The sequence below is a fragment of the Ailuropoda melanoleuca genome, chromosome 5 (assembly GCF_002007445.2).
Source record: "Ailuropoda melanoleuca isolate Jingjing chromosome 5, ASM200744v2, whole genome shotgun sequence".
NCBI lineage: Eukaryota > Metazoa > Chordata > Mammalia > Carnivora > Ursidae > Ailuropoda > Ailuropoda melanoleuca.
This window is the reverse complement of record NC_048222.1, coordinates 111,934,545-111,959,979: the sequence shown is the minus strand read 5'-3', so window position 1 is coordinate 111,959,979 and position 25,435 is coordinate 111,934,545. Positions and strand designations below refer to the sequence as shown.

The 25,435-nt window shown below is 36.5% G+C and overlaps 1 protein-coding gene and 1 pseudogene across 3 annotated transcripts in view; one reads left to right on the top strand and one right to left on the bottom strand.

The window, feature by feature from the left end:
* Nucleotides 1–25,435, bottom strand: part of INPP4B (inositol polyphosphate-4-phosphatase type II B) — a 753,420-nt gene that overhangs the window by 523,826 nt on the left and 204,159 nt on the right. The gene's annotated exons all lie outside the window — the stretch shown is intronic.
* LOC117802472 lies at nt 9,514–11,942 on the top strand (annotated as a pseudogene).

Here is a 25,435-nt window from a genome sequence, read left to right as displayed (position 1 = left end):
TTACAAATCCACTGAGTGTAGGGTGGACACTCTAATGCTTTTGACCTAAGCTGGATATCATTTGTGGTGTTCCAATAGTTCACATGTAACACAGCTACATTTCCACTCAATGTCCAGGTGGGACTAATTTCTTTACCGAACAAATATTTATTGAGTTTCTAGTATGCACCAGGCACTTACTTGGTGCTGAAGATATAGCAGTGAACAAAGCAAGCAAAAATCCCTCACCTATTAGAACTACATTCTAGTAGAAGAATGATCCAGAATAGTAAAGGGCAGAATAAAAGTGTTTATTCTTTGGAAATGTCATCTCCGAAGCGCAAAGATAAGTTGCCCTTACATTGGAAATAAACAGATTTTTATAAAAAGCTGTCTTTTACCTTGACATTATGCAACCTATCAAGTAAGATCTTAGGCATGGACTTCCATATTATGACCAATTGTTTTCCCTGATATGCCTCTAACTTCCTTATTTGCACAAGGGAAACCAAATAAGAATAATATATCAAAAGATAAAATAGAGAAAAATCTATTGGCAATGAGGATAATAGTTATGGATATGTTAAAGCAGAAATACCAAAAGCTTAAAAAGAATTCATAAATCATGTCACCAAGGGAAAGAAAGACACAAAGTCACTTTTAGGACCCATTCACCCAATCCCTACCATCCCCATCATCCTTTCTCTGGTGGTTCAACCTAAGTCTTTCAAACCAAAAGCAGCATCTGTACTTTGCGATCACACTCAAGGGTTTGCACTGCAACATATCACTTCCTCTCTCCATACCTGCTACAATGGAATCAACTCCAAACCCAGAATTTTAAATACAAGGAACTGTTCAAATGTAACAGAAAAGAACCGCCTGAGCATTGGCAGAACATGCTATATTTTCTGTTGTAAGATTCATGCTATTTCTAAGTATTTTATTTAAAAAGACATAAATAAATGATTTATAGTAAGAATAATAATGGAAATGGCCAATGTTTTTTCAAGTTCATAGCCCTATTCCACACTACACACACACAAAAAGCAAACTCAGTTCCAGAATGGGTACTAATATTATGCCCATTTTACAGATAAGAAAAGGTAGCACTGAAGACTAACATAACTTGGGCCCAAGTTCTCATGACTAGTAAATGTCAGAGCTGGGACTCACACATCGACAGTCAGCTGCTATCACATGCTAAACTGTTTTCTTAATACAGTCAGCTCCAACTTAACCCATGACTCCATGAATTACTTTCTGCTCCCTCTTCATATTTGTGTTTCCCCTGACAGACAAAAAAACTGCTGTAGGACAGGAATTAGGTTATGTGATTTTACATTGTCCACGGAGATTAGAATAGAGTTAGACATAAAAGCAACCCACGACAAACAACTTAAAATCCCCAAATTTTGCTTTGTTCATGTATAAAAGGGATTTCTAATACTGGCTCTTTCAGTATCATGGGTATTTATAATGAGGTGCATGGTGTTGTAAATATGAAAATGTTTTGTGAACCCAAACATGAAAATGTAGAAGAAATGTCTGTAAGATAGTGATAACTTTAATTTTTCTCTTAAATACCCTATCCAAAATTAACTTCTACCCTCTCTGGGCTTTCCAAACACAATTTCTGAACTTTTACTATTAGATTTATCTCATTTGGCCTCAATTTGAGCTAGCTCATAAGAATTGATTGTTATATTTTCAGGAAATTTGCTAGCTATTAAACACAGTCACTATTTTTTAAAAGTATATTATGTAAACTTAGAATTTAATAAATTCTATTAGAAACAAAAATAGAATACTTGGAACTAATTACTCCTAATTTAGGACATTTTACTCTTTGTGCTCATATAGAGCGATTGTATCTATACGATAGAAAAACCATATATTGAGCTATAGAGGACCTCTTCCCAACTTTGCAGTCAGGGAGTTCATGTCAGTACTTGAAATTGGGCATGATGAGGGAATTTTCACCATGAATATCAGAGAGCACTACAAATCAAGACTGAACTTGATGCTTTATTGATTATCTGGACTTAAGGAAACAGCGATAATATGTTAATCATGCAAACTAAACTTAAAAGTGTTTAATATCCTAAAAAATGGCAACATTATACATAGGTTGGTATGGGCACAAGAATTGTGCAAAAATCAATGAAAGCGTTATTTGAGAATCAATGGCTGTATGGAATTTAATAATATATTGCATATTTTATTTTTTTAAATTATGTGTCACCTTTACATCTGTAAGATATTTAATAAATGTATGCATTTGTGTATATTTATGCATATATGCACATACACTATATATACTATATATACACACACAGAGATATGTGTGTGGGGTCTGCAGGCAGCCGTTTGTTAGCCTTTTACCAAAATGCTACTCTTTGGAATAGAGAGAAAAATGTTAGTGTGGGAACAGAGAGAGGGAAGAAAAGGAAAAACTGCAATGGAGCATTCAAAGCGGTGTGGCAATATAAATATACATCCCTTGGTGATTGAAGGTATGGAATGGGATACTTAATCTAGTCGTAGACAAAAGAATGGTCAGGGAAAATATCCCAGAAGAAAGACCTCCTGAGCTAGTTTTGATGAATGGACAAAAGCTAGCCAAGACAATGTTTGGGGAAAAACAAGTGCAAAGACACAGATGAGATAAGAGAAGGTGTGCTTGTGTGAAAAACTAAAAATTGTTTAGAATACTTCTAGTGGAGCATGTATATAGAGTATAGAAAGAAATGGGTCCCTTTTTACTTCTCTTCATTGTTGACCAGTAGCTACATTTCACTTATCTGGTGTGTCCCAGAGTATGTGAAACAGCTGTATATATCATAGGTACTCAATCAATACTCTAGGACTTGAGTAGCATATACTAAGTAACACTTGGTGTTACTTAGTTACAATAATACAAACTGTTAAGTAATATTTAGTGCTACAATACAATACAATACTATACTTAGTTTAATGATAATACAAATTGCATTTAATATTTAGTTTTTATATTTTCTCATATTTTAATTTCTCATAAAAAAAGAAAGTAGACTATATAGGAAAAAATGTGTCGTGTATTTTTTATCCCTGTTTATCACTAACTAGAAAGTCCTGCTAGATTCTGAGGATCCAAGTAGCAACTTCACAAAAGTAATCATTTGAATTACTATCTATAAACTAGCCAATGCACTGAATTTAAACAACTTTTTCAACTACCCCATTATAGGAATGTTTGGCTCATCTAATAGCCCTCCTTTGAGTCATTTTAGTTTAAATGCCCAAATTACAATCAAGGTAGCCAAATTTAAAATCCCCATAGATACTTGTTTTTCCTCTACAGGTTGGAACACCAGGGATATACAAGCATTTATATTTAAAGATGCAAAACATGTAAATATAGATAGAGAACTATCAATATAATAAAGCTCTCTCAGTACTTGGTGGTAAAGACAGGAGGTCCTTTCAGAAGGCCGGGGGCAGTCTCCACAGAAGCCATTCAAAGTAGTATTTCTCTGAATGAAGCCATGGTTTCTCATTCCATGAAGAATAGATCTACCTCTCAGGAGCAGACTTATAACCACCAAGTTTATCAGATTGGTGTAAAGCAAAATGGCAATCTATTAATCTATGAGAACAGTAGTAGACACATGAACTAAAACAATAATTACAACATGACTAATCCAAATTTTTTTTAGTAAACAAATATCTATATCTATAAAATAATATGCAGAATGTTTAATTACATATTTATAATAAGAAATAACTATCATATAAACTAGATTCTTTAACTTTGGTTTAAACAGTAAATTATTTCCATATAAAGAAGCCTCTTTGGGAAACCAAGTATGTTACTTATCTATTACTGTGTAACAATATCACCACATCTTATCTGCGCCCTCTGTTTAGTGCCTGACAAGACTGCAATGAAGAAGTTAGCCAGGACTCTGCTTTCATTTGAAGCTTGACTGGGGAAGGATCTATATCCAAGCTCACTCAAGTTGTTGGCAGAACTCAGTTTCTTGTGAAATTCAGTGCTTCGACTGAGGAGTGAGAACTTCGGTGTTTTGTTGATAGTTGGTCAGAGGCTGCCCTTAGCGCCTAGAGGTCACCTGCACTTCCCTATCATATGAGGTTTTTCAACATACCTCATTAATTTCTCAAAGCTACCAAAAGAGACTCCAGCAAAATGATTGCTAAAATCTTATATAACAAACATATAATGTTACATAACATGCTACACACATGCAATCATATATATCCTATTACCTCTTCCATCTTCTATTGGTTTAGAAATAAGACACAAGTTCCACCCACACTCTAGGGTAAGAGATCTCATAAAAGTGTGAACACCAAAAGCTGGGGATCACAAGGGCCACCTAAAAGTGTGTTTGCCATGAAAAGAGACAGCCCAATAAGAAAGAAGAACAATGTATTTGCAAAACTACCGAAAAGCAATTAACAAAATGGCAATAGTAAGTCCTTACCTACCAATAATTACTTCAAATGTAAATGGATTAAATCTTCCAATAAAAAGACATGGACTGGCTGAATGGATAAAAATACAATATCCAATGATATGCTGCCTATGAGAGAAATACTTTAGCCTTAAAGACACACTTAGACTGAAAATAAAGGGATGGAAAAAGATATTTCATGTAAATGGTAAACAAAACAAGCAAACAAAACAAAAATGAAAGGAGGACTAGCTATATTTCCATCAGACAAAATAGACTTCATATTAAAAATGGTAAAAAGAAGAGAACCTTGGTGGCTCAGTTGGTTAAGCTATTGACTTTTGATTTCAGCTCAGGTCATAATTTCAGGGTCATAAGATCGAGCCCCATGTCAGGCTCTATGCTCAGCAGGGGGTCTGCTTGAGATTCTCTCTTTCCCTTTCTTTTTGCCCCCCCTCCAAACTCTGCACTCTCTCTCTCTCAAATAAATAATTTTTTTTAAAACTGTAAAAAGAGTCAGAGAAGATCATTATATAATGATAAAAAGGCTAATCCATCAAGGAGATGTAATGATTATAAATATATATATATGTACCCAACATTGGGTTTATTATCTAAATATATACAGCAAAAACAAAAACAAAACAAAAAAACCCAAAATACAAAACCAAAAACAGAGCTGAAAGGAGAAATAAACAGCAATACAAGAACAGTTTGGGACTTTAATACCCCACTCTCAACAATGGGTAGATAATCCAGAGAATCAATAAGGAAGAGCAGATCTGGACAACACTATAGACCAAATGAGCCATATATATATATATATATACAGAATATTCTATCCAACAACAGTAGAATAGACATTCTTTGCAAGCACACATGGAGCATTTGGTAGGATAGATGATATGTTAGGCCACAAAACAAGTCTTAACAAAATCAAGAAGATTAAAATCATAGCAAGTATCTTCTTTGACCACAATAGCATATAAGTAGCAATGAAACTAGAAATCAATAACAAGAAGAAAAAATGAAAAATTCATGAACAGATGGAAATTAAGCAACAATCTCCTGAAAAACCAGTGGATCAAAGAAGAAATTAAAAGGGAAATAAGGGGCGCCTGGGTGGCTCAGTTGGTTAAATGTCTGCCTTTGGCTCAGGTCACAATTCCAGGGTTCTGGGATTGAGCCCCACAACAGGCTCCTGGCCCAGTGGGGGACCTGCTTCTCCCTCCCCTTCTGACTCTCCTCCCTGCTCATGCTCTCTATCTTACTATCTCTCTCTCTCAAATAAATAAATAAGATCTTAAAAAACTTTCTTAAGACAAATAAAATGGAAACAACACACCAGAACTTATGGGGTACAGCAAAAAGAGTTCTAAGAAAGAAGATTATAGCAATAAACATTTACACCATGAAGCAGGAAAGAGCCCAAATAAACAATCTAACTCTATGCCTTAAGGGATTAAAAAAATAAAAACAAACAGAACCCAATGTTAGCAGAAGGAAGGAAACAACAAAGGCTAGAACAGAAATAAATAAAATGGAGAACAGAAAAACAATAGATTGACAAAAGAAAAAATAGAGAAGCAAAAGATTAACCAAACTAAAAGTTGGTTTTTGAAAAGATAAACAGAATTGGCAAATCCTTAGCTTGACTATCCAAGGGAAAAATAGAGAAGAACCAAATCAACAAAATTATAAATGAAAGGAGACATAACTGATATCAAAGAAATACAAAGGATCATAAAAGGCTACTATGAACAACTATATGCCAACAAACTGGAAATTTAGAAAAAAATTGAAAAATTCTTAGAAACATACAACCTATCAAGATTTAATCAGAAAAATATAGAAAATCTGAATAGGCCAATTACGAGTCAGGAGATTCAATTAGTCTTCAAAAATCTCTCGAAGAAGAAAAACCTAGGACCAGATAGCGTCACTGGTGAATTTTACCAAGCATTTGAAGAATTTACACCAATCCATCTCAATCTCTACCAGAAAATGGAAGAGGAAGGAAGACTCCCAAACTCATTTTACAAAGCCAGCATTATCCTGATACCAAAGCCAAAATAAGGACCCTACCAGAAAAGAAAACTACAAGCCAATATTCCTGATAAACACAGATGCAGAAATTCTCAACAAAATACTAGCACACCAAATTCAGCAGCCCATTAGAAAAGGATCATTCACCATGACAAAGGGGGATTTATCCCTGAGATGCAAGGATGATTCAATATATGTAAATCAGTTAATGTAATATATCACATTTATAGAATGAAAGAAAAGAATCATATGATCATCTTAATGCAGAAAAAGCAATTGACAAAATCCGATGTTCATTTTTTATAAAAAAAAATTTGACAAACTAGGCATAGACGGGATATATCTCAACATTATAAAGGCCATATCTGGCAAGCTCACAGTTAACTTTACACTAAATGGTGAAAGGTTGGAAGCTTTTCCTCTAAGATCAGAACAAGAGAGGATGTATATTCTTATGACTCCTATTCAATATAGTACAAGAAGGCCTGACTACAGCAATCAAGCAAGATAAAGAAATAAAAGCAATAATAAATAAATAGATGAATAAATAAAATCAGAATTGGAAAGTAAGAAATAAAATTTTCTGTATTTGCAGATGTCATGCCTTTGTCATAACTTTTGTCACAGCGAAAAAACTGTTAGAACTAATCAATAAATTCAGTAAAGTTTCAGGATACAAAATTAATATACAAAAATCAGTAGCATTTCTATACATCAAAAGCAAATTTTCTGAAAAAGAAAGACATCAATCCTATTTACAATAGCATCAAAAACAAAACAAAACAAAAATACTTGGGAATAAATTTAACCAAAGAGTCGAAAGGTCTTTATTCTGAAAAGTATAAGATACTGATGAAAGAAATTGAAGAAGACACAAGTAAGTGGAAATGTATCCTGTGTTTAATGATTAGAAGAGTTAATATTGTTAAAATTTCAATACAACCAAAAGCCATCTATAGATTCAATGTAATCTCTGTAAGATTCTAATGGCATTTTTTTTTTTTACCAAAGTAGAAAAAAAACTCCTAAAATTTTAGTGGAACCACAAAAGACCCTGAAAGAAATCCTGAGAAAGAAGAACAAAGCAGAAGGCATCACATTTCCTGATTTCAAGCTGCACTAGAAAGCTATAGAAGTTAAAGCTAAAACAGCATGGTACAGACATAAAAACAGATAAGTAAACGCATGGAATAGAATCAAGAGCCCAGAAATAAACCCAAGCATATACAGTCAACTAATATTTGACAAGACATCCAAGAATACTCAATGAGGAAAACACATTCTCTTCTTTTTCTCTGAGAAAACTATATATTCACATGTAAAAAAACCAAAATTTGATCCTTATCTTATGCCACTCACAAAAATTAACTCAAAATGGATTAAAGACTTAAAGGTAAGACTGGACTCCATGAAACTCCTAGGGAAAAAACATAGAAAGAAAGTTCTTTGACATTGGTCTTGGTAATGATTTTTTTAGAAATCACACGTAAAGCACAAGCAACAAAATCAAATATAAACAAGAGGGACTATATCAAACTAAAAGGCTTCTGCACAGCAAACGAAACCATCAACAAAGTGAAAGGACAACCTATGGACTGAGTAGAAATATTTGAAAACACTATATCTGATAAGGGGTTAATATCCACNTCTAGAAATGATTAAGCTTAGTGAAGAAGACATGTCAAAAACTGAGAAAAGGCTAAAAGCTAGGCCTCTTTGCACCAAACAGCCGCACTGTGAATGCAATGGAAAGTGCTACTGCAGTGAACATATGAATGATAAGAAAGTGCNGCTCACTTTCTCTCTTTGTAACATTTTGGTAATTCTCACAATATTTCAAACTTTTCCATTATTATTATATTTGTTATGGTGATCTGTGATCTTTGAAGTTACTGTTATAAGTGTTTTGGAGCTCTATNCAGTATATAAAGAACTCATACAACTCAATGGCAAAAACAAAACAAACAAACAAGACAAAACAAAACAAAAAAACCAAAACAAAACAAAAAAATAAAAACAAAAAAAACCCTAAATAATTNCAGTATATAAAGAACTCATACAACTCAATGGCAAAAACAAAACAAACAAACAAGACAAAACAAAACAAAAAACCAAAACAAAACAAAAAAACAAAACAAAAAAACCCCTAAATAATCCAATTAAAAATAGGCAAAGGACCGGAATAGACATTTTTCTAAAGAAAATACATAAATGGCCAACAGGTAAATAAAAAGATGCTCAACATCACTTGGCATTAGGTAAATGCAAAGTAAAACCACAATGAAATATCATATCATGCCTGTTAGAATGGCCATCATTTAAAAGATAAGGGATAATAAATGCTGGCATGGATGTGAAGAAAAAGAACACTTGTGCACTGATGGTGGGATTGATACAGCTACTGTGGAAAATAGTATGGAGGGTCCTTAAAAAATTAAAAATAGAACTACCATTTGATCCAACAATACTTCTTGTAGGAATATATTCAGAGGGAACAAGATACAAGCTCAAAAACATATCTGCACCCCCATGTTCATAGCAGTATTATTTACAGTAGCCAAGACATGGAACAACCTAAGTGTCCACTGGTAGATAAATGGATAAAAATGTTGACTTACAGGCATATCTCATTTTATTGTGCTTCACTTTATTGAGCTTCCTAGATCATTGAACTTTCTACAAATTGAAGGTTTGTAGCAATCCTGCATGAAAAAACCTATTGGCACTAATTTTTTCCCAACAGCATTTGCTCACTTTCTCTCTTTGTAACATTTTGGTAATTCTCACAATATTTCAAACTTTTCCATTATTATTATATTTTTTATGGTGATCTGTGATCTTTGAAGTTACTGTTATAAGTGTTTTGGAGCTCTACGAACTATGCCCATATAAAATGGAGATATTAATCAATAAATGTTGTGTGAGCTCTGACTGCTCAACTGACCAGCAGTTTCCCTCTTTCCCTCTTTTCAGGCCTCCTAATTCTCTGAAACAAAACAATATTAAAATTAGACCAATTAATAATCCTACAATGACCTCTAAGTGTTCAAGTGAAAGAAAGAGTCACATACCTCTCTCCCTTTAAATAAAAATCTAGAAATGATTAAGCTTAGTGAAGAAGACATGTCAAAAACTGAGAAAAGGCTAAAAGCTAGGCCTCTTTGCACCAAACAGCCGCACTGTGAATGCAATGGAAAGTGCTACTGCAGTGAACATATGAATGATAAGAAAGTGAAACAGACTCATTGCTGATATGGAGAAAGTCCAAGTGGTCTGGATAGAAGATCAAACCAGCCACAACATTCTCATAAGCCAAAGCATAATCCAGGGCAAGGCCCCAACTCTCTTCAATTCTATGAAGGCTAAGAGAGGTGAGGAAGCTGCAGAAGAAAAGCTGGAAGCTGGCAGAGGTTGGGTCATGAAGTTTAAGGAAGAAGTTGTCTCCATAACAGAAAAATGCGAGGTGTGGAGAAGCTACAGCAAGTTATGCAGAAGATCCTGCTGAGAAAATTCATGAAGGTGGCTACACCCAATAGATTTTCNAACTCTCTTCAATTCTATGAAGGCTAAGAGAGGTGAGGAAGCTGCAGAAGAAAAGCTGGAAGCTGGCAGAGGGTGGGTCATGAAGTTTAAGGAAGAAGTTGTCTCCATAACAGAAAAATGCGCGGTGAAGCAGCACACGCTGATGGAGAAGCTACAGCAAGTTATGCAGAAGATCCTGCTGAGAAAATCCATGAAGGTGGCTACACCCAGTAGATTTTAATCTAGAAATGATTAAGCTTAGTGAAGAAGACATGTCAAAAACTGAGAAAAGGCTAAAAGCTAGGCCTCTTTGCACCAAACAGCCGCACTGTGAATGCAATGGAAAGTGCTACTGCAGTGAACATATGAATGATAAGAAAGTGAAACAGACTCATTGCTGATATGGAGAAAGTCCAAGTGGTCTGGATAGAAGATCAAACCAGCCACAACATTCTCATAAGCCAAAGCATAATCCAGGGCAAGGCCCCAACTCTCTTCAATTCTATGAAGGCTAAGAGAGGTGAGGAAGCTGCAGAAGAAAAGCTGGAAGCTGGCAGAGGGTGGGTCATGAAGTTTAAGGAAGAAGTTGTCTCCATAACAGAAAAATGCGCGGTGAAGCAGCACACGCTGATGGAGAAGCTACAGCAAGTTATGCAGAAGATCCTGCTGAGAAAATCCATGAAGGTGGCTACACCCAGTAGATTTTAAATGTAGATGAAACAGCCTTGTATTGACAGAAGTTGCCATCTAGAACTTTCCTAACTGGAGAGGAGAAGTCAGTGTCTAGCTTGAAATCTTCAAAGGACATGCTGACTATCTTGTTAGGGGCTAATACAGCAGATGACTTTAACTTGAAGCCAATGCTCATTTACCATTCTGAAAATTCTAGGGTCCTTCAGAATTACGCTAAAGCGACTCTGCCTGTGCTCTGCAAATGAATAGCAAAGCCTGGATGACAGTGCATATGTTTACAAACATATATCATATGTTTATATGTTACTAAATATTTTAAGCCCACGGTTGAGACCTACTGCTCAGAGGAAAAAAAAAATTCTTTCAAAATATTATTGCCTATTGACAATGCACCTGGCTACCCAAAAGCTCTGATAATGATGTACAATGAGATGAATGTTGTTTTCATGGTTGTTAACACAACATCTATTCTGGAGCCCGTGGGTCAAGGAGTCACTTTAACTTTCAAGTCTTACTATTTAAGAAATACATTTCATGAGGCTATAGCTAGCATAGAAAGTGATTCTTCTGATGGATCTGAGAACAGTCCGTTGAAAACCTTTGGGAAAGGATTCACCATTCTAGATTCATTAAGAACATTTGCAATCCGTGGGAAGAGGTCAGAATAACAATATTAACAGCAGTTTGGAAGAAATTGACTCCAACCCTCATGGATGATTTCAAGGGATTCAAGGCTTCAGTGGAGGAAGTAACTGCAGATGTGGTGGGAATAGCAAGAGAACTAGAATTAGAAGTGGAGCCTGGAGATTTGACTGAATTGCTGAAATCTTAGGACAAAACTTGAACAGATAAGGAGTTGCTTCTAATGGATAAACAAAAAAAGTGGTTTCTTTAGATAGAATCTACTGGTGAAGATGCTGTGAAGATTGTTGAAATGACAACAAAAGATGTAGAAAATTGTTATGTAAACTTCATGCAGCAGCAGGGTTTGAGAGGACTGAATTCAATTTTGACAGAAATTCTACCGTGGGTAAGACTTATCAAATAACATCATATACTACAGAGAATTCTTCCACAAAAGGAATCAATGTGCAAACTTTATTGTTGTCTTACTTTAAGAAATTGCCACAGCCACTGCAAGCTTCAGCAACCACCACCCTGATCGGTCAGCAGCCATCAGCATCAAGGCAAGACCCTCCACCAGCAAAAAGAGTACGACTCACTGAAAGCTCAGATGATGGCTAGTATTTTTAGGAACAAAGTGCTTTTTAAACATTTATTTATTTTAGAGAGACAGAGAGAGCACAAGCAGGGGGAGGGGCAATGGGAGAGGGAGAGAATCTCAAGCAGATTCCCCCAGAGTACAGAACCTGATGCAGGGCTCAATCTCACAACCCATGAGATCATGACCTGAACCAAAATAATGAGTGGGACACTTAACCAACTGATCCACCCAGGTGCCCCAACAAAATAGTTTTTAATCAAAGTATATACATTCTTTTTTTAGACATGATGCTATTGCACATTTAATAGGGTACAGTATAGTGTAAATATAACTTTTACATGTACCAGGAAACAAAAAATTTATTTGATTCACTTTATTGTGATATTCATTTGAATGTGGTGGTCTGGAACAGCACCTGCAGTATCTCCAAGGTATGACTATAATGTATAACAAGATGACTATATTTAACACTGGTGTATGATATACAAAAACATTGTAAGAGAGCATACCTTATGAGTTTTCATCACAAAGAGAATTTTTTTCTTTTCTTTTCATTGTATCTATATGATATGATATGTTAACTAAACCTATTATGGAAATCATTTCACAACATATGTAAATCAAACCTGAAACTTATACAGTTAAGTATGTCAATTACTTCTCAATAAAACTAGGGGGGGAAAGGCTTACAAAGTCTCTTTGTTATATCACATAAAAACATTCGTTTTGTGAATAACATGAGAATTGAATATGTGATGGCATCAGGTCAAGACACATTGATAAATCCACCTCATCTCCATCACAGAAAGTCTTTCCAACAAGATGAGAATACACAAAATCCATGAGCTTCTTCCTTGAGCGATTTTTAAACAGGAAATCACAAGATTTTCCTTTGTGACTATCTTATATCTTTGTCATTGAACGGCCAACTTTCTTCTGATTCTTAGATGCTGTGTGAGTTTTCTATGGCTGCCTAACAAATTACCATGGACTGGAAGATTTAAACAAGAGAAATATATTTTCTCACAGTTCTGGAGTTTAGAAGTCCAATATCAANTTCCAACAAGATGAGAATACACAAAATCCATGAGCTTCTTCCTTGAGCGATTTTTAAACAGGAAATCACAAGGTTTTCCTTTGTGACTATCTTATATCTTTGTCATTGAACGGCCAACTTTCTTCTGATTCTTAGATGCTGTGTGAGTTTTCTATGGCTGCCTAACAAATTACCATGGACTGGAAGATTTAAACAAGAGAAATATATTTTCTCACAGTTCTGGAGTTTAGAAGTCCAATATCAAGGCATTGGGAAGTTTGGTTTCTCCTAACACCTTTCTCCTTGGCTTACAGATGGCCACCTTCTCCCTGTCTCTCACATGTTCTTTCCCTTTTGCACACGCATTCCCCGTGTCTTTCTGTGTCCAAATGTCCTCTTCTTACAAAGACACCAATTAGATTGGATTGGGGTCCATCCTAACTGCCTCATTTTAACTTAGTAACTTCTTTAAGGCCCTCTCTCCAAACATAGGCACATTCTGAGGTACTGGCAGTGAGAGTTTCAACATATGAATTTGGGGGGGCATAATTCAGCCAATAACAGATGCTGTCTTCTAGAAATGTTGCAACATCACTCAGCCTACAATTGGGTCTCACTTGTCTACAACCTCTTTGAGGTGATTTACCCACTCTGACTGCAATCCATTACATTTTCATGTGAAAATTTAGCTCTCAGAAAGAAATTATGCTCCTCTTAACTTTTAAGTTCTCAGGCAATTTGTGACTATGGACTCCTATGACTGAAAAGTAGACATGCCTTGATTTTGTGATCTATCCCTACCAAAAGGACAAACACACACACAAACAATAACTGCAATTTTGCTAAACCCGCTATGTTAGACATTGTATTGAACATATGCCTTAATTCATCTAACAATCTAACAATTTATTGGTCCCAGAACAAAACTACATGGAGTCTGCATTCATGAAGCCATCATTTAAATGGGGAACATGAAGGGGGAGGAGGCAGACATTAATTAAGCAAGCAGATAAACACATACCGCGTACACAATATGAATTGTGGAAAGCGATACATGGTAGGAAGGAGCTATGAATGTGAATGCTGGTGAAATGCAAATGGCAGTAGATTAGGGGAGGAGAAACCTCCTTTTACTGGGTGGTGAGGGATGGCCTCCCAGAAGTGAAGATGTCTCACTTGAGGCTATAAAGATATTGAAGCACCAATAATGTAAAGACTGAAGGAAGAGTGGTTCCAAACCAGACGCCAGCAAATGCAAAGACCCTCAAGGGAAAACAAACTTCGCGTTTGAGAACCTAAGGTAAAGTACAGAAAGTGACGGGCATTGAATGAAGACTCCAACTCTTGCTGATCAGTCTAGTCGCTGACACACAAAAGCACCCAGTCAAGAAAGCAGGCTCCATGAAGAGCCTGCATGTGGATGACATGCTTGGGTTCCCATCTCTGCCACCCACTAGCTGTGCTAACCAAGATTTGACTTTCCAATTTCAACAGCATCAAGGGGTTATTGCATTTGCATGTTACTGCAAAGACTACATGAGTTAAACAACACAGCACTTGGTATCAGGCATACAATCTCTGTGCAGCAAATATTATCTATCTTAACATGAAACAAGCCCAACATACTATTTTCTCTCTTTGTTACTTCCTCTGTTAAACCTGCATCTGAAGATAATCTAGTAGTTTGAAAGTTTTCTTGATGAAGGATCTCTAATTGAGAGATAGTTAATTTGGGGAAGACTGAGACTTAAAAACCTCATCGATAACTGTGGTTAAAATCCAGCTGTTGATTCTGCCAGGAAAAAAAGTATCCCGGTGCAGTTACAAAGAATGTGGAGATTTGGTCCATTTTTGCGTCCAAATCATAAAAGAAGACGAATGTATCTGTTGAGTATCCAATCTTCTCTCTTTAGTTTTTTTTTCTCAAAAANAAAAAAAAAAAAAAAGCCTGAAATATTTGGTGGGCTTAGAAAAGGCAGAATCTGTACCATCGTGTGGAATAAAGTTAACCAGAGAGAGATACATTAAGTAAATTGGGTCAAAATCACTTAATCCACCTCACACAATTTCAGCTTCTGGGGCAGATTAGATGGTGCTGTTTCATAGTTCAGCAGGCCTGTTACATTTATTGACAGATGGAACTTCATATTATTAGATAGCATCTGGCCCAAGTTCAGGACAGTTCCTCATTGCACAATATGTATAGGATTCATCCTTAGAGCAAAGAGTAATTCAGGACTCTTTCACTTCATCACTGTGGGATTTCTGGAAGGAATATGTCTGCAATAGTGTAGAATGTGGGCTACAAGGGGCAAAAAGTGGCATGTCTTGTCATTATTTTGAGTATAAAGAACAGGACCAAAGAAAAGAGAGCTGAGGAAAATCTGCCAGGCTTAGAAAAACATACTTTTGTTTACTCTTTGAAGAAAGGATATGAAATCTGGGAGGAAAAAATAAGGACAAATTTTATATTCCTCTAACAGCTTTAGGGAGTTTTTCCTCCAAGTTTTGTATTGCACAAAGGGAAGCATTCAAGTATTTCTGTATAGCAGACAGCTTTCAGATCCGGCCTCCCAAGTCCTATTGGAAGTCAAGGGCAAGAAAACAGACTACCCAAGTTACTGTCAGATTAAGAGGTTATGGATCAGTATGCTATCTTTAAAATCAAAAAGATCAGCAGACAACAATTCTCCATGAACTTTAGGTTACAGCAAGATAGACAGGAGTTACATACTTTCCATAATAATTATTTCCAATAATTAATCTTCCTTCAGATTACCTGATGGGAAAAGAGACTACTACAATTATTCTAAATTGGGCTTCAGTGTAGGCATATTGTTCTTTGTATGAGATTATCCCAGAGTCTTGCAACAATATGACTCCTGTTCCAGCTGATCTTATATCTACAGGGACTGGGGATAATATAGTGGATGCTACTAAGAAATTACTAGAAATAATGGCTGGCATGAGAGGCTCACCATCTTCTGTAATTGTGTTCAAATGAAAGAATATTAATCATGCCAAAGAGAAGGACTACTTAGAAAAAGAAAAAGATATGCTACAACTGTGCATGGTGGGAGCCAGCAATGGCTGTATTATCCAGCAACTTGGCATGCACATGCTATACACACTGATTCTCTTCCCAAACACATTATACCTTCTGCTGCCTATTTTCTCTTCCTGTGAGGCCTTAGTGGTCTTGCACACCTTCTCCAATCATTTCCCTAATCTGATGAAAACATAATCATCTAATGGTCAAGAAAATAAATCTACTCATGGATGGCTACAGGATGAAAAAAGCAGATGCTACAAAATTATGTTAGTTTTTAAAAGCCCAAGACTGGACATAGAATTTGTACTGTACATTTATTACCGCTATCAAGTGAAACCACAAAAATATATGAGAAGAGAAAGAAGCACATGCACATTCAATTGTTTTACTTAGGCTTGTTCCAGTGGTTGGAAAGAAACCCAGGTAACTAGAGGTCTGTCAAACTTTAAGTAATATGCTCAAACAATATTTTGCTATGTGTGTGTGTGTGAGAGAAGCTGGGGAAAATGCAAATTGAAATTTATGTCACCTGGAAGTAGAGATGTTCCAAAAAGAATTCAATGACTCATAAAGGGAAAAGTGCCAGTTATTAATAGTAGCATAATCAATCTATAAAGAATATGGTCTAACCGAAGAGAAAAGAAGTGCTTTTGCAAAAGCCCTTTGAGAGTGAGTAAGGTGAGTGTACAATAAAACTCTTTATAACATGGGCATGGGCCGGTCCACTTGTCAGAGCCATGGTACAGCTTCCCTACTTAATATTCTTTATACTTGTTGATCTGTGACTGCTAAGCAAAATCAGGAAAAAAATCAACTCCCCCCATAAGTTCTCCATAAAACCAAAATGAATAATGGTCTGTCATAACATACTAAGAGCTTGGCAGTTTGTTTACAGTACATTTTGCTATTGAGGTTCAATGTACGATTTCTCTTAACTGGAGATTAATTACCATATATATTGGGTTATACATATATGATGCAAAAAAATAAATTACTACAATCGAGTCTCACTTTTACCAGTTTGTTACCCATGTGACCTTAACCTGAATTTATCTAGGCCTCATTTTCTTTATCTGAAAAACAGATGTAAGTCTATATTGCACCTCTCACCTCCAAGGATCAAATTGAATATAGGTGTATCTTTAGCTAGCCTTGTCAATGTCTTTTTCTCTGAATGGGGTCATATTTATTTTTAGGCCAAAATTACAAGGATTCTGAGACTCTACCCGCCTAAGCAAAAAAAAAAAAAAAAAAAAAAAAAAAAAACCCGCCCCTCTCAAAGATTCTATCAATTACCTTTTGAGAGTCTAGAAAAAGGATTTTATCAGCAGCAGACATTCTTCCTCTCCTCTCCTGCTCCCACTTCCCACTCCTGCTGCCTATATCCTGCTAGAAGGGAGCCTTACCACCACCTTGCAGAATGAAGCAGTTGTGAGAACGCGTTTGTTCTGTGCCAAGTCAGCTGAAGCCGTTTTTGCTGAAGCAGATGCTTGATTGCTTGCAGAGCCAGGAAACACAGGCTTCTTCCCAACTCTGATATGCTTTACACCAGGGCCATGAACAACCCCACCAGCTAGAATGCCTCACCTCTCTCCTAGAATCCCAGGTGTCTGAAAAGAGTCTTTGAGTATTCCCTCTAGTTCAATAGGAGACCACGCAATCCAAGGAACCCAATACAGAAGAGCTGCCTCGTCATTCCTTCCAACGATCTGTCTCCCCCCGATCCCTCACCTCAAACAAAACCCCTGTCAAGGTTTTCCAATTTCCAGACACAAAGCCCTGAGTAAATACGTGAATGCCAACAAATACTGGAGATAATTGTAAGGGGGAGAGGGTTATACAAACAGCACATGAGACCCCACTGAATCAACTGAAATACCTGTTTGTGTGTGGGTGCATTCATTTATCCAACAAATATTTCATTTAACAACGTTATTGAAGTAACTGGATTTGTGATGAGAAATCAAGAAACAATATTATTTGTTTCTCAAAGTAGCTTTCAAACCCACCCTTCCCTTGAATACCTCAGAAAGGTCTCAAAGCCTTTTCTGATTCTTTTCAGGTAGTAACAGTTACATCATGGGATATTAAACATTTCTATTTCAATCAAAATTAACACTTAATCTCTTGGTCAGTTGAATGCTTCTCTTTATCCCACAACTCTAGCTGTTGTCTCAGCCTAAAAACCTGTGGTGTATTCTGTCCTGCACCCTCCTTGTTCTAGATGCTCTGTATTCTCCTTTTCTGACCGGAAGAATACATGAAGAGAAAAAGAGTAAGAGTCTTGTTTTGTTTGTAAAAAAAAAAAAGTTTTTAAAATAAACTATTTTTTTTTAAAGATTTTATTTATTTATTCGACAGAGATAGAAACAGCCAGTGAGAAAGGGAACACAAGCAGGGGGAGTGGGAGAGGAGGAAGCAGGCTCATAGCGGAGGAGCCTGATGTGGGGCTCGATCCCATAACGCCGGGATCACGCCCTGAGCCGAAGGCAGACGCTTAACCACTGTGCCACCCAGGTGCCCCTAAAATAAACTATTTTTCAACAGTCTTAGAAATACAGACAAATTNCCCATAATGCCGGGATCACGCCCTGAGCCGAAGGCAGACGCTTAACCGCTGTGCCACCCGGGTGCCCCTAAAATAAACTATTTTTCAACAGTCTTAGAGATACAGACAAATCGCTAAGATAGTTGGGTTCCCATGTATCCCATCCTGTTTCCACTATTATTAACATCTTTGGTTAGTATGTGCAACTGTTATCATAAATGAACCAATATTAATTATTATTATCTAAAAGTTCATATTTTGTTCAGACTTCCTTGGTTTTTACTTACTGTCTTTCTCTATTCCAGAATTCCATTCAGTATACCTTATTGCATTTAGGCATCGTTATCTCCTCTTGCCTAGGACACTTTCTCAGACTTTCCCAGTTTTTGATAATTAGTTTGGGAAAAGACTGGTCAGCTATTCTATAAAGTGTGGGGATTCGCCTGATGTTTTTCTCATGCTTAGATTGGGATTTGGAGAGGACGACCATGGAGGTGAATTGTCATTTTCATCATATCACATCATGGGTACATACTATCAGTATGACTTATTACTCTTGATGTTAACCTCGATCACCTAGATAGGGCACCTTTAGGCAGGTTTCTTTACTGTAAGGTGACTCTTCTTTCCCCCTTTCCACACCGTAGTTTTTGGAAGGAAGTCACTACGTGCAGACCACATTTAAGGAGTGGAAATTATGGACCACTTCAAAGGCAGAGTATCTGTATATTCTTTGCAATTCTTCTACATGGGAGATTAATCTATTCTCCCCTATTTACTTCTTTATTTAATCATTTATATCAGTGTGGATTTATGAGTAATTAGTTTATACTTTGAGTTATAATCGCATATTACTTTATTTTGTTATTCAAATTATTCTAGCTTCAGCCACTGAGAGCTCCTTTAGTTGGCTCCTGTGTCCCTCTGACATATCCTCAGCGTTGTGTGTGCGTGTTTCAGGGTGTTGTTGTGGTTTGTTGTTGTTGGCATTTCTTTCCTTCTGGCAGTGGAAGACATTCCATGACCATTTCATGCATTCACTCTCCCAGCCCTAGACTCAACCATTTCTCCAAAGGGCCTTGGTTATTTTCATTGAAAAATGATATCAGAAACCAAGATCTTTTGTTTTGTTTTTCCTCATTCTTTTTAATAACTACTGCATAGTATCTGCTTTATGGTTATATTAAAACAATAAATTTATCTAGTCACTGATTGGTATGCATCTAGGATTTCACCAATCAGAATCTGAATCCCAGTTCTAATTTGTAACACAAGGAGAAAAATATTAACAATCCCATATGCTTCAAGCCTTGTAAACAAAGTCGGGGAATAAAGCAAATAAAGTGTTTGCCATGACAAGAAAATAACACTGCACTAGTCATTCCTTAGTACAGATCTTTTTCCTTCTGTTGGATTATTTCACGAAGTAAATTTTTAGAAGTGTGTTTACTGGGACAAAGGGAGGAACATTTCTATAGTGTTTGATATATGTTGCCATTTAGCACTGTGAAAGGTTTGTATCAGTGTCTAATGCCAACAGCAATAAAATAATAGTTAATATTTTTCACATGTTTATTTTGTATTTTTTGTACTATTACTCTTAAAAGTGCTTTATTTCTGTTAACTCATTTGTCTCATAAATGTAAGATAATGTAGATACTACTAAAATGTAGATAGTATTATTATTATCAACCCCATTTTTTCAGATGAAAAAACTGAGACAAAGAGAAGTAATTTGACTAAAGTTACATGACTAGGAGAAAGCAAACTTGATTTGAATCCAGGCAATCTGACTTCAGAACTGCGAATTTCACTATTGCCTCTTATTAGACAATTACCTATGATATATCAAACATTTAGGTATTAAAGTTCTTGTGGACAAAAAAAAAAGAGAGAGAGAAGCATTAATTGCATAAAATACTATCTCAAGATTGCTTCGTTTTTACTTCTTTGAATATTACTACAATGACTTTCCTATGTTCTTGTTGTTATTTTGCTTTATTTGTATTTTCCTTTATGTGAAATGCTTATTTAGGTATATTTTTGCAACAATTAGTTGAAATTACTTTTTTTTTTTATTATATTATGTTAGTCACCATACAGTACATGCCTGGTTTCTGATGTAAAGTTCGATGATTCATTAGTTGCGTATAACACCCAGTGTACCATGCAATACGTGCCCTCCTTACCACCCATCACCAGCCTATCCAATTCCCCCACCCCCCTCCCCTCTGAAGCCCTCAGTTTGTTTCTCAGAGTCCATAGTCTCTCATGCTTCATTCCCCCTTCTGATTACCCCCCCCTTTCTTTTTAAGTAAGAGTATATGAGGGTTGGCAAATTATCTACTTTTTAGTGGTAAGGCGACAGAAATTGAATCTTTGCTCTCTTGGCAGTATTTCTTCTCTCTCTGCTTACTTCTTTCTGATTCTTGCTCTCTAATGAAGTTAGCCCTTGGGCAGCTCCAACAGTCTCACTCAACAGGCGCCTTCTAACTAATAGTTGACAAACTAATATATCAGTGACAGCAGTTCTTGGATGTGAACTTTTTCTAATTTCCCTTCTCCAGATACACTCCTCCAAAGGATCAGCTGCGGTGTGGAAATGTCAGGGATTAGTCTACGTGATTTTTACCAAAGCATGATGGAATCTCAAGGTAGAAAATGTACATAGACAAACTAGACTTAAAGTGAATGTAAAATTTGTTAACCAAAGTTGTATATTTTGAGAGGAAAACAGAAAGCTGTATTTATTTTTACGCTGGGTCAGCGTTTAAACAACTCTGTCCTGAACAAACGTAGGCATGTAGTCATCCTAGTCATGGTAGACAATCAACTTAGCAATGTACAAATGTTTAGGAAGTCATTTGACGGAGTTCTTTGCTTCCACTCTTCACGTCAGCAGGTTGCCCTATATTGGTCACCTAGCTTCACTTCCCTTGTTGTAAATTTACCTGACTTCTTATGAAATGCCGGGGTAGATTCCTCTCCCCCCGCCGCCCCGGAAATGGCTGGAATAATTATTTCCACGCTCATTGGCCATTTGATTCTGCTACTTATCCACTTAGAGGTAAAGTTGATTTTCTCTCCCCGTGAGTTCGGACTTGTCTTGTGACTTGCCTTGACCAATAATAACAGGATGTCTGGGGTCCAAGCCTCCAGAGACCTCACAGTTTCCTCCTTTGCCCTCTAGGGATCGTGCCCTGAGACCACTTCAAGTCAAGAAACTCAGGATGGAATCCTCAGCTGCTTGGCCAATCCACCCCAGCAGAGGCCAGCCCCAGCTCACCCACCACCAGGAAAAACCAACAGAAATACCACCCACACAAACCCTGAATTGTTAGAAATAATGAATCATGTTTGTTTGTTTAAGCCTTTTGGGTTGATTTGTTATAAAACAAAGGATAACTGTAACAAAAATTTAAAATAAATTATTTTCCCTCTACTTTTCTTTAGACACTTGAAGTTTAATAACTACAATACAGCTATTTGAGATTTATCCAAGGCAGCAGGTTTTAAAGCCACCATAATTCTTAGCAAATGGTCTTTCTGATACCAGCTGAAGCAGCAAACTTGCTCTTGTCAGCTCTTTGGTATCAAGTGGAAACCAAAAACGCAGCGACTCAGTCTGTGTCAAGTCAGGGACCCTTCTCATTCTTTACAGGTTTCACAACCACACAGATTAAAGGGCGTTATTTTGTGCTTTTTGTTCTGGTCTCCAAGGTCAATATCATCTCAATTACCCTCTAACTAGCAACATTTTTTTTTCCCCATCTGGTCTCCAAAACCACTGTTCATTCATTAAAAGCCTCTATTATGATGGGCCAAGTATGGAGCTAGCGGGATTACATCACGTCATTCAAGCCTCCCAACATCTCCTGTAGGTGACACAGGATAGAATGAAATTCCTTGCTCTGGTGTCCCCAAACAGTAACTGGAAGGATAGGGACCCCAATTCAAGGAAGATCTCATCCCAGCATATGTGGGATTTTCCTGTTTATTTGTGTGTATCTTAATGTCCAAATTAAAAGGGTTCTGATTTCTTGAAAGGGCTTTCCTACCTGCTCTGCAGACTCCATGCTTTTACACACGGAGAACTATGTACACCAGTGATGCCACCATTTACTGGAGTTAGAGCTTAGATGAGGCTAAAATCAGTTCTTAAACATTCCACAATAAATTTTATGGGCTTTTCAGATAGTGTCAGGAGAAAATAATAATTGAGATAAATGCACAAATTTAGATGACTGAGACCTAGGTAATTTTTCACTTGAATGACTCTTTGAATCACTCAGAACTCCCCTTTATCCTAAACTAGATAATCCCTTCTGAAATAGGATTAAATTCTGGAAGGTGATTGTCAGCAAGTTTCAAAATCGAGCTTGCTGCCGTATAAATCCCTTTATCTGTAAGCATCTTCCTTTTGGGGAAACTCAATGAATAACATGGTAAGTGTCCTTTAAGAATCCGTGGTAACTCATTAACGATTTGTATTCACTGTGGTACAATATCTACTGTCTGCCTTTAAGGCTACTGTGTCTTTTTTTGGAATACCAAGAGCTATACTAGGCAATACCAACTAAAGTACCAATGAGCTGGGAACTACCTCCCTTTTATAAACAAGAACCTACAATTTGATAAACAAATGCTCCTAACTCCATAGAAATTTGTTCTGAACGTAGCTACTAGTCTAATAAAAAAAGACCAAGATAACCTTCTTGCACCGACAAGAGCTACAACATTCAAAAATATCAGATTAAAACACAGCTGTTCAAATATATATTCTCAAATATTTTGGATCTTAAGAATGTTTGCTAAAGGAATTTTTCTATCTTTTCATATGCAACATTCTGGTCTTGAAAGTGCTAAAATTCCAAGAGGAAGCTGCTGGCAATATTTCTGTTCCATTAGGAAAAGAACACTAAAATAAATCAGTTTACTCTGAATTCACATCAATTTATAAAATGAGAAGTACTGAAAATGTCAATATCGAAGGCAAATTCTTTAAATGCAAAGAAAAGAAATGATTTAAAAATGTTTTTAAGTTTTAGTTTTGCTTTGTTTTCTTGCTGTAAAAGATTATATACTTAGTACAGAAGAATGGGAAAATCCAAAAATATTAAAAAAATAAATCTAAAGTGTAAGTAAAATAAATCTATGTAACATATTGATAAAGTTAATTCATGCTATATTTTATACTATTCATTCTTACATATATGGTATTCTAATGAAAGTGTAATATATATTCTGATTTTTTTACTCAACATTTTGTCATGAGTATACCCATAAAAATATTTAAAAAAAAAAAAAGGGAGGGGCGCCTGGGTGGCACAGCGGTTAAGCGTCTGCCTTCGGCTCAGGGTGTGATCCCGGCGTTATGGGATCGAGCCCCACGTCAGGCTCCTGGGCTATGAGCCTGCTTCTTCCTCTCTCACTCCCCCTGCTTGTGTTCCCTCTCTCTCTGGCTGTCTCTTTCTCTGTCGAATAAATAAATAAAATCTTTAAAAAAAAAAAAAAAGGGAAAAGAACAAGCTCTAATGCAACATCAACTCCACCTTATACAAATTGAATAATTTATTTAACCATTCTGCTTTTTGTTGGATATGGTGAGGAAGCAGATAAGCATTTTATTTAAATATAAAACTAGCTACAAAATTGAGTATAGGCAAACATATAAATAAACTATATTAAAGGCTATGGTGGTAACTTTTTTATTATCACACCTTCTGAGTACTTTCTACTTGGTTGAGTTAACATAAAGCACTTATAGACTGTCATGTGTGTGTTTATCTATGTGTGAGGGAGCTTCACATGTTTTTAAAGTGCTCCAGTCCTGGCCAACACAAAGCCTGACACTAACGTTGGCCTGACAGTCAAGTCTCTTGGTCTCTAGAGAATGTAGACCGGATTCTGGTCTGTCAATCTGATCCAAAATAAAAACTAGAAAACTCTAAAGTTGTTTTTTCAGGTGTCTATGTACAAACCAATTTTTAAACTAACAATATGTTAAGCCTTATGTATAGACTTTCCTTTTTCTTGCATGATGTTAACCTTGTTCAACAGAATAATTATAGAGTAAATGCACAAATGTATAGAGAAGATATACTTACTTAAAAAAAAAAAAGTACTACTTTTCAGGAACAGAAGGGTTCAAGTCCTATCCCCTGCTAGGGATGGAGGAGTGAAAAGGTTGTTCCACTACTGTCCTTAGTTGATTGATAATCTGCTTTTCCACATGGATGGTTATGTTCCTGCTCTAGGGTGCAAATGCAGCAGACCTTCGGTAGACGAGAACAGCATGCAGCAGGTCCGGAACGTCAGCATCATATTTGGTTCCATATTCCCCAGGCACTTCCCACCAGATACTTTCTATTATCTGACTACTTGCTGCTGTATCTTCAGGACATAAGGTAAGCATTTTTTTTTATTATTATTATATGTTAGTGACCATACAGTACATCATTAGATTTTGATGTAGTGTTCCATGATTCGCTGTTTGTGTATAACACCCAGTGCTCCACGCAATACGTGCCCTTCTCAATACCCATCAGCGCGCTAGCCCATCCCCCCACCCCCCTCCCCTCTGAAACCCTGTTTGTTGGGTTTCTGTTTTGTTTTGCTTTTCTGTTGGGGGGGGCAGTGTTGTTGCTGTTGTTTGGTGAATGAATCACTACTTATAAACAGCCACAGTGACGGCTACACTTGCCATCAGATTTCCTAAAAATAAAGGTAGAGATTTCCTTCTGGAGTTTCTAGCCAGAACTACCAGGACTTCTTCCCTTCATTGATCTCCTTGCATAAGGCAAAAGCCAATAAAAGGGCAGTTATTCCTCTCTCATCTATGTGGATATACCACACCTTCAATATTGTAATGAGTTTG